This window comes from Solea solea, assembly GCF_958295425.1.
Source record: "Solea solea chromosome 4 unlocalized genomic scaffold, fSolSol10.1 SUPER_4_unloc_15, whole genome shotgun sequence".
Classification (NCBI taxonomy): Eukaryota; Metazoa; Chordata; class Actinopteri; order Pleuronectiformes; family Soleidae; genus Solea; species Solea solea.
In genome coordinates, this window is record NW_026704005.1 from 89,497 (window position 1) to 99,440 (window position 9,944).

Sequence of the window (9,944 nt, forward strand, 5' to 3'; positions counted from 1 at the left end):
ACCGCAGCCACAGCACACGGCACCGAGATCCCACCTCGGCCCGGCGCGCGTCGGTCCTCACTTAAGCCGCGCGGCGGGGCACACAGTCAGCGCAAACACGACACGTACCGCTGCCGCAGCGCCAAACGCACAGCAGCCGCGGAACCAGCGTCTCAGCAGACGCCATCCCTGCCGTGAAAACGCGGAAACACACTAAACTACAAACAACGCCACATTTCACAAATAATACATGCAACATGTTTACCTTTTTATTGACAGTGCTTCTATTTGACTATTGCATCGCAAGTAGTGATGATGACATCATGTTTTCTTTTTTAAGTTGAATGATTTGTCTGAATACACTGAAAACACTGAACATGTGTTTGTTCCCGAGCCACTCCATATCCACACTCCGGCGCACCGCTGCCGCTGAACCACCAGGCTCCTCAGTTGCCACACGTACCGCAGCCACAGCACACGGCACCGAGATCCCACCTCGGCCCGGCGCGTGTCGGTCCTCACTTAAGCCGCGCGGGGCACACAGTCAGCGCAAACACGACACGTACCGCCACCGCAGCAGCCGCGGAATCAGCGTCTCAGCAGACGCCATCCCTGCCGTGAAAACGCGGAAACACACTAAACTACAAACAACGCCACATTTCACAAATAATACATGCAACATGTTTACCTTTTTATTGACAGTGCTTCTATTTGACTATTGCATCGCAAGTAGTGATGATGACATCATGTTTTCTTTTTTAAGTTGAATGATTTGTCTGAATACACTGAAAACACTGAACATGTGTTTGTTCCCTTTTCAGGATGAGTTGGAAGCAACCCAAGAGGGGCAGTGGCCCTGGTGGCAGTAGTGAATGAAGATCAGGTTAGTTTACTGGCCTCAGTACAGTCCTCACAGTTTAAGTGAGGACACGCACCGCGGCCGCGGAACCACAAGGCTCCCCAGTTACGACAGGTACCGCCGCTGCAGCGCACGGCACCGGAACCGCAGCCGCGGAGCGCACGGAGCGCACAGCAGCCACGGAGCCCGCGCAAACCGAGATACATTCAAGATACATTCTCAACATTAACTTCATAAAAAAAGTGCGGTGCGCCCGGCCCCGCCTCGGCCCGGCGCGTGTCGGTCTTCACTTAAGCCGCGCGGCGTGGCGCAGCGCACAGGCGCACCCTCCATATCCGCACAACGGCGCGACGCGCACCGCAGCCGCTGAACCACCAGGCTCCTCAGTTGCCACACGTACCGCAGCCACAGCACACGGCACCGAGATCCCACCTCGGCCCGGCGCGCGTCGGTCCTCACTTAAGCCGCGCGGCGGGGCACACAGTCAGCGCAAACACGACACGTACCGCCGCCGCAGCGCCAAACGCACAGCAGCCGCGGAACCAGCGTCTCAGCAGACGCCATCCCTGCCGTGAAAACGCGGAAACACACTAAACTACAAACAACGCCACATTTCACAAATAATACATGCAACATGTTTACCTTTTTATTGACAGTGCTTCTATTTGACTATTGCATCGCAAGTAGTGATGATGACATCATGTTTTCTTTTTTAAGTTGAATGATTTGTCTGAATACACTGAAAACACTGAACATGTGTTTGTTCCCGAGCCACTCCATATCCACACTCCGGCGCACCGCTGCCGCTGAACCACCAGGCTCCTCAGTTGCCACACGTACCGCAGCCACAGCACACGGCACCGAGATCCCACCTCGGCCCGGCGCGTGTCGGTCCTCACTTAAGCCGCGCGGGGCACACAGTCAGCGCAAACACGACACGTACCGCCACCGCAGCAGCCGCGGAATCAGCGTCTCAGCAGACGCCATCCCTGCCGTGAAAACGCGGAAACACACTAAACTACAAACAACGCCACATTTCACAAATAATACATGCAACATGTTTACCTTTTTATTGACAGTGCTTCTATTTGACTATTGCATCGCAAGTAGTGATGATGACATCATGTTTTCTTTTTTAAGTTGAATGATTTGTCTGAATACACTGAAAACACTGAACATGTGTTTGTTCCCTTTTCAGGATGAGTTGGAAGCAACCCAAGAGGGGCAGTGGCCCTGGTGGCAGTAGTGAATGAAGATCAGGTTAGTTTACTGGCCTCAGTACAGTCCTCACAGTTTAAGTGAGGACACGCACCGCGGCCGCGGAACCACAAGGCTCCCCAGTTACGACAGGTACCGCCGCTGCAGCGCACGGCACCGGAACCGCAGCCGCGGAGCGCACGGAGCGCACAGCAGCCACGGAGCCCGCGCAAACCGAGATACATTCAAGATACATTCTCAACATTAACTTCATAAAAAAAGTGCGGTGCGCCCGGCCCCGCCTCGGCCCGGCGCGTGTCGGTCTTCACTTAAGCCGCGCGGCGTGGCGCAGCGCACAGGCGCACCCTCCATATCCGCACAACGGCGCGACGCGCACCGCAGCCGCTGAACCACCAGGCTCCTCAGTTGCCACACGTACCGCAGCCACAGCACACGGCACCGAGATCCCACCTCGGCCCGGCGCGCGTCGGTCCTCACTTAAGCCGCGCGGCGGGGCACACAGTCAGCGCAAACACGACACGTACCGCCGCCGCAGCGCCAAACGCACAGCAGCCGCGGAACCAGCGTCTCAGCAGACGCCATCCCTGCCGTGAAAACGCGGAAACACACTAAACTACAAACAACGCCACATTTCACAAATAATACATGCAACATGTTTACCTTTTTATTGACAGTGCTTCTATTTGACTATTGCATCGCAAGTAGTGATGATGACATCATGTTTTCTTTTTTAAGTTGAATGATTTGTCTGAATACACTGAAAACACTGAACATGTGTTTGTTCCCGAGCCACTCCATATCCACACTCCGGCGCACCGCTGCCGCTGAACCACCAGGCTCCTCAGTTGCCACACGTACCGCAGCCACAGCACACGGCACCGAGATCCCACCTCGGCCCGGCGCGTGTCGGTCCTCACTTAAGCCGCGCGGGGCACACAGTCAGCGCAAACACGACACGTACCGCCACCGCAGCAGCCGCGGAATCAGCGTCTCAGCAGACGCCATCCCTGCCGTGAAAACGCGGAAACACACTAAACTACAAACAACGCCACATTTCACAAATAATACATGCAACATGTTTACCTTTTTATTGACAGTGCTTCTATTTGACTATTGCATCGCAAGTAGTGATGATGACATCATGTTTTCTTTTTTAAGTTGAATGATTTGTCTGAATACACTGAAAACACTGAACATGTGTTTGTTCCCTTTTCAGGATGAGTTGGAAGCAACCCAAGAGGGGCAGTGGCCCTGGTGGCAGTAGTGAATGAAGATCAGGTTAGTTTACTGGCCTCAGTACAGTCCTCACAGTTTAAGTGAGGACACGCACCGCGGCCGCGGAACCACAAGGCTCCCCAGTTACGACAGGTACCGCCGCTGCAGCGCACGGCACCGGAACCGCAGCCGCGGAGCGCACGGAGCGCACAGCAGCCACGGAGCCCGCGCAAACCGAGATACATTCAAGATACATTCTCAACATTAACTTCATAAAAAAAGTGCGGTGCGCCCGGCCCCGCCTCGGCCCGGCGCGTGTCGGTCTTCACTTAAGCCGCGCGGCGTGGCGCAGCGCACAGGCGCACCCTCCATATCCGCACAACGGCGCGACGCGCACCGCAGCCGCTGAACCACCAGGCTCCTCAGTTGCCACACGTACCGCAGCCACAGCACACGGCACCGAGATCCCACCTCGGCCCGGCGCGCGTCGGTCCTCACTTAAGCCGCGCGGCGGGGCACACAGTCAGCGCAAACACGACACGTACCGCCGCCGCAGCGCCAAACGCACAGCAGCCGCGGAACCAGCGTCTCAGCAGACGCCATCCCTGCCGTGAAAACGCGGAAACACACTAAACTACAAACAACGCCACATTTCACAAATAATACATGCAACATGTTTACCTTTTTATTGACAGTGCTTCTATTTGACTATTGCATCGCAAGTAGTGATGATGACATCATGTTTTCTTTTTTAAGTTGAATGATTTGTCTGAATACACTGAAAACACTGAACATGTGTTTGTTCCCGAGCCACTCCATATCCACACTCCGGCGCACCGCTGCCGCTGAACCACCAGGCTCCTCAGTTGCCACACGTACCGCAGCCACAGCACACGGCACCGAGATCCCACCTCGGCCCGGCGCGTGTCGGTCCTCACTTAAGCCGCGCGGGGCACACAGTCAGCGCAAACACGACACGTACCGCCACCGCAGCAGCCGCGGAATCAGCGTCTCAGCAGACGCCATCCCTGCCGTGAAAACGCGGAAACACACTAAACTACAAACAACGCCACATTTCACAAATAATACATGCAACATGTTTACCTTTTTATTGACAGTGCTTCTATTTGACTATTGCATCGCAAGTAGTGATGATGACATCATGTTTTCTTTTTTAAGTTGAATGATTTGTCTGAATACACTGAAAACACTGAACATGTGTTTGTTCCCTTTTCAGGATGAGTTGGAAGCAACCCAAGAGGGGCAGTGGCCCTGGTGGCAGTAGTGAATGAAGATCAGGTTAGTTTACTGGCCTCAGTACAGTCCTCACAGTTTAAGTGAGGACACGCACCGCGGCCGCGGAACCACAAGGCTCCCCAGTTACGACAGGTACCGCCGCTGCAGCGCACGGCACCGGAACCGCAGCCGCGGAGCGCACGGAGCGCACAGCAGCCACGGAGCCCGCGCAAACCGAGATACATTCAAGATACATTCTCAACATTAACTTCATAAAAAAAGTGCGGTGCGCCCGGCCCCGCCTCGGCCCGGCGCGTGTCGGTCTTCACTTAAGCCGCGCGGCGTGGCGCAGCGCACAGGCGCACCCTCCATATCCGCACAACGGCGCGACGCGCACCGCAGCCGCTGAACCACCAGGCTCCTCAGTTGCCACACGTACCGCAGCCACAGCACACGGCACCGAGATCCCACCTCGGCCCGGCGCGCGTCGGTCCTCACTTAAGCCGCGCGGCGGGGCACACAGTCAGCGCAAACACGACACGTACCGCCGCCGCAGCGCCAAACGCACAGCAGCCGCGGAACCAGCGTCTCAGCAGACGCCATCCCTGCCGTGAAAACGCGGAAACACACTAAACTACAAACAACGCCACATTTCACAAATAATACATGCAACATGTTTACCTTTTTATTGACAGTGCTTCTATTTGACTATTGCATCGCAAGTAGTGATGATGACATCATGTTTTCTTTTTTAAGTTGAATGATTTGTCTGAATACACTGAAAACACTGAACATGTGTTTGTTCCCGAGCCACTCCATATCCACACTCCGGCGCACCGCTGCCGCTGAACCACCAGGCTCCTCAGTTGCCACACGTACCGCAGCCACAGCACACGGCACCGAGATCCCACCTCGGCCCGGCGCGTGTCGGTCCTCACTTAAGCCGCGCGGGGCACACAGTCAGCGCAAACACGACACGTACCGCCACCGCAGCAGCCGCGGAATCAGCGTCTCAGCAGACGCCATCCCTGCCGTGAAAACGCGGAAACACACTAAACTACAAACAACGCCACATTTCACAAATAATACATGCAACATGTTTACCTTTTTATTGACAGTGCTTCTATTTGACTATTGCATCGCAAGTAGTGATGATGACATCATGTTTTCTTTTTTAAGTTGAATGATTTGTCTGAATACACTGAAAACACTGAACATGTGTTTGTTCCCTTTTCAGGATGAGTTGGAAGCAACCCAAGAGGGGCAGTGGCCCTGGTGGCAGTAGTGAATGAAGATCAGGTTAGTTTACTGGCCTCAGTACAGTCCTCACAGTTTAAGTGAGGACACGCACCGCGGCCGCGGAACCACAAGGCTCCCCAGTTACGACAGGTACCGCCGCTGCAGCGCACGGCACCGGAACCGCAGCCGCGGAGCGCACGGAGCGCACAGCAGCCACGGAGCCCGCGCAAACCGAGATACATTCAAGATACATTCTCAACATTAACTTCATAAAAAAAGTGCGGTGCGCCCGGCCCCGCCTCGGCCCGGCGCGTGTCGGTCTTCACTTAAGCCGCGCGGCGTGGCGCAGCGCACAGGCGCACCCTCCATATCCGCACAACGGCGCGACGCGCACCGCAGCCGCTGAACCACCAGGCTCCTCAGTTGCCACACGTACCGCAGCCACAGCACACGGCACCGAGATCCCACCTCGGCCCGGCGCGCGTCGGTCCTCACTTAAGCCGCGCGGCGGGGCACACAGTCAGCGCAAACACGACACGTACCGCCGCCGCAGCGCCAAACGCACAGCAGCCGCGGAACCAGCGTCTCAGCAGACGCCATCCCTGCCGTGAAAACGCGGAAACACACTAAACTACAAACAACGCCACATTTCACAAATAATACATGCAACATGTTTACCTTTTTATTGACAGTGCTTCTATTTGACTATTGCATCGCAAGTAGTGATGATGACATCATGTTTTCTTTTTTAAGTTGAATGATTTGTCTGAATACACTGAAAACACTGAACATGTGTTTGTTCCCGAGCCACTCCATATCCACACTCCGGCGCACCGCTGCCGCTGAACCACCAGGCTCCTCAGTTGCCACACGTACCGCAGCCACAGCACACGGCACCGAGATCCCACCTCGGCCCGGCGCGTGTCGGTCCTCACTTAAGCCGCGCGGGGCACACAGTCAGCGCAAACACGACACGTACCGCCACCGCAGCAGCCGCGGAATCAGCGTCTCAGCAGACGCCATCCCTGCCGTGAAAACGCGGAAACACACTAAACTACAAACAACGCCACATTTCACAAATAATACATGCAACATGTTTACCTTTTTATTGACAGTGCTTCTATTTGACTATTGCATCGCAAGTAGTGATGATGACATCATGTTTTCTTTTTTAAGTTGAATGATTTGTCTGAATACACTGAAAACACTGAACATGTGTTTGTTCCCTTTTCAGGATGAGTTGGAAGCAACCCAAGAGGGGCAGTGGCCCTGGTGGCAGTAGTGAATGAAGATCAGGTTAGTTTACTGGCCTCAGTACAGTCCTCACAGTTTAAGTGAGGACACGCACCGCGGCCGCGGAACCACAAGGCTCCCCAGTTACGACAGGTACCGCCGCTGCAGCGCACGGCACCGGAACCGCAGCCGCGGAGCGCACGGAGCGCACAGCAGCCACGGAGCCCGCGCAAACCGAGATACATTCAAGATACATTCTCAACATTAACTTCATAAAAAAAGTGCGGTGCGCCCGGCCCCGCCTCGGCCCGGCGCGTGTCGGTCTTCACTTAAGCCGCGCGGCGTGGCGCAGCGCACAGGCGCACCCTCCATATCCGCACAACGGCGCGACGCGCACCGCAGCCGCTGAACCACCAGGCTCCTCAGTTGCCACACGTACCGCAGCCACAGCACACGGCACCGAGATCCCACCTCGGCCCGGCGCGCGTCGGTCCTCACTTAAGCCGCGCGGCGGGGCACACAGTCAGCGCAAACACGACACGTACCGCCGCCGCAGCGCCAAACGCACAGCAGCCGCGGAACCAGCGTCTCAGCAGACGCCATCCCTGCCGTGAAAACGCGGAAACACACTAAACTACAAACAACGCCACATTTCACAAATAATACATGCAACATGTTTACCTTTTTATTGACAGTGCTTCTATTTGACTATTGCATCGCAAGTAGTGATGATGACATCATGTTTTCTTTTTTAAGTTGAATGATTTGTCTGAATACACTGAAAACACTGAACATGTGTTTGTTCCCTTTTCAGGATGAGTTGGAAGCAACCCAAGAGGGGCAGTGGCCCTGGTGGCAGTAGTGAATGAAGATCAGGTTCCTGCAGGAGTTCCCTTTGAAACTCACCATGTGTCTCTGGTCCTCACAATCAGGTTGTAATGGCTCACACACTGATCTACGCTCTCCATTTGAAGTTGTCAGAAGTAGAATGTAATAATTTGATTTAGTAGAAAGAAAAGAGTCAATTCAACTTAAGTATTAACATTTGTATAAAGAAGATCATTTCAGTTCAGATAAATCCGTTTCACATAAGTGTCACATACTTAGTAGTTTTCATTAACTGAATGGAATTAGTACAATGCACTTTACCCAAGTTACTTTAACAACAAATACTTGAGTTACTTGTACTCAAATCAAATACTTTTGTATGCTTAAATTGTTTGAGTTAATAAACTTAATTGGTTTCCTAAATGGTTAAAGTTGAAGTAACTCATTCCCCGCAGACAAGATACATTCTCAACATTAACTTCATAAAACCAGAGACCATTATGGCTACATTGTTGAAATGAAAGAAACACACTCAGTGCAAACATAGCCACAATCTGGAAATATAAAATGAGGTGGCCCCGTGACCCTGCCGACACCGAGGCTCATTTCATCACCGTGGACAGCGCTATGAAATCACGGCACACATTGACAAATGAACTCATGTGCATGCTCAAGCTACAATACAATTTCAAATGCATTCTTTTCTCTTTTTTTTTAGATACAAGGAAGTGCGGTGCGCCCGGCCCCGCCAGGATCCCACCTCAGCCCGGCGCGTGTCGGTCTTCACTTAAGCCGCGCGGCGTGGCACACAGGCGCACACTCCATATCCACACTCCGGCTCAACGCGCACCGCAGCCACTGAACCACCAGGCTCGTCAGTCACAGCGCACATGTTTTCAATAATAAGCCCCGCCCCAAACATTTCAAGCTTTCACACCTGATTGACTCACCATTGTGCCAATATTTAAACTCCTGTGTTGACAGCCGCACCAGAGGGAGAGGAGATGCTGACAGATCACAGACGTAAGTTTGACGTTACTTTGTTTCCTTGTTTTCTCACTGACTCCAGTCTTCTTCTCATCTCTTGTCTTTAATGAAACCATCACAGTCCCATGTTTGTGTCTCACTCTCTGTTTGCAGCACCAATGCAAACCTGCTACAGTACAAACCTGCTACAAACCCCAGACTGGATTCGGTTTACTGGCGTGAGTACAACAGAAAGTCATCACAACCAGACAGAAACAAACCGCAAACACACTTAACACTTGAATCTAAGTGTAGAGTCGAACGTTAACACTTTAATTTTGATCATATGACATTAAACTAATATTTAATTACCTCATTTATTTTTTTTAATAATTTTAATAATGTAAATATTAGCATTTTAGCTCAATAGCTTCCAGGCAATGTGACCCAACGACTCCAAATGAGTGTACAAACATAGTACTAGACTGCCTAGTCAGGACACACCTCTTTATATTCCATTTAAATACTTGATTTACTTTCAATCATTTCTTTAATGCAAATATTAGCATTTTATCTCAATCGCGTCCAGGCCATGTGACCCTAAAGATTCCAAAACAGTGCAGCAACATAGAACTAGACTGCCTAGTCAGGACACACCTCTTTTTATTCCATTTTAGTACCTCCCATAATTTCTTTTTAATCCATTTTTAACGGTAATTCGTTGATGGTCCCTAAATGAGACCACGGTTGTTGAGAGCGATGGGTCGGACTTTGTACAAGCCGTGATCGTGCACCTATCTCGGAGTGGAGAAGGAGGAGGGTGCCGTTGGATCTGGAGCGAATGTGTGTTGAATATCCAACCTGGAACTGATTTCAGCGCGGTACGTTGTCGGAGGTGATCAGCTCCGCCTCTGCGGACGCTCGGTGCTCACAGTGCCCAGGGCAGAGCAGTGTTACCTCGGCCTGTCCTGATGAAATGATCCGCTGGCTCAGACGTCTCACAGATGCTTGGTGTGATCCATAGATTTGTGGTTGACGTGTTACTTTGTTTTTAATGTAAACACTTTGTATATTATTACTAATAATTGATTTTACCTTCGAATTTTAGGTTTATATTAAAGTGGCACGGCCATTGTATATGTATTTGTTAAAATCCCAAGTCTCCTCCTCA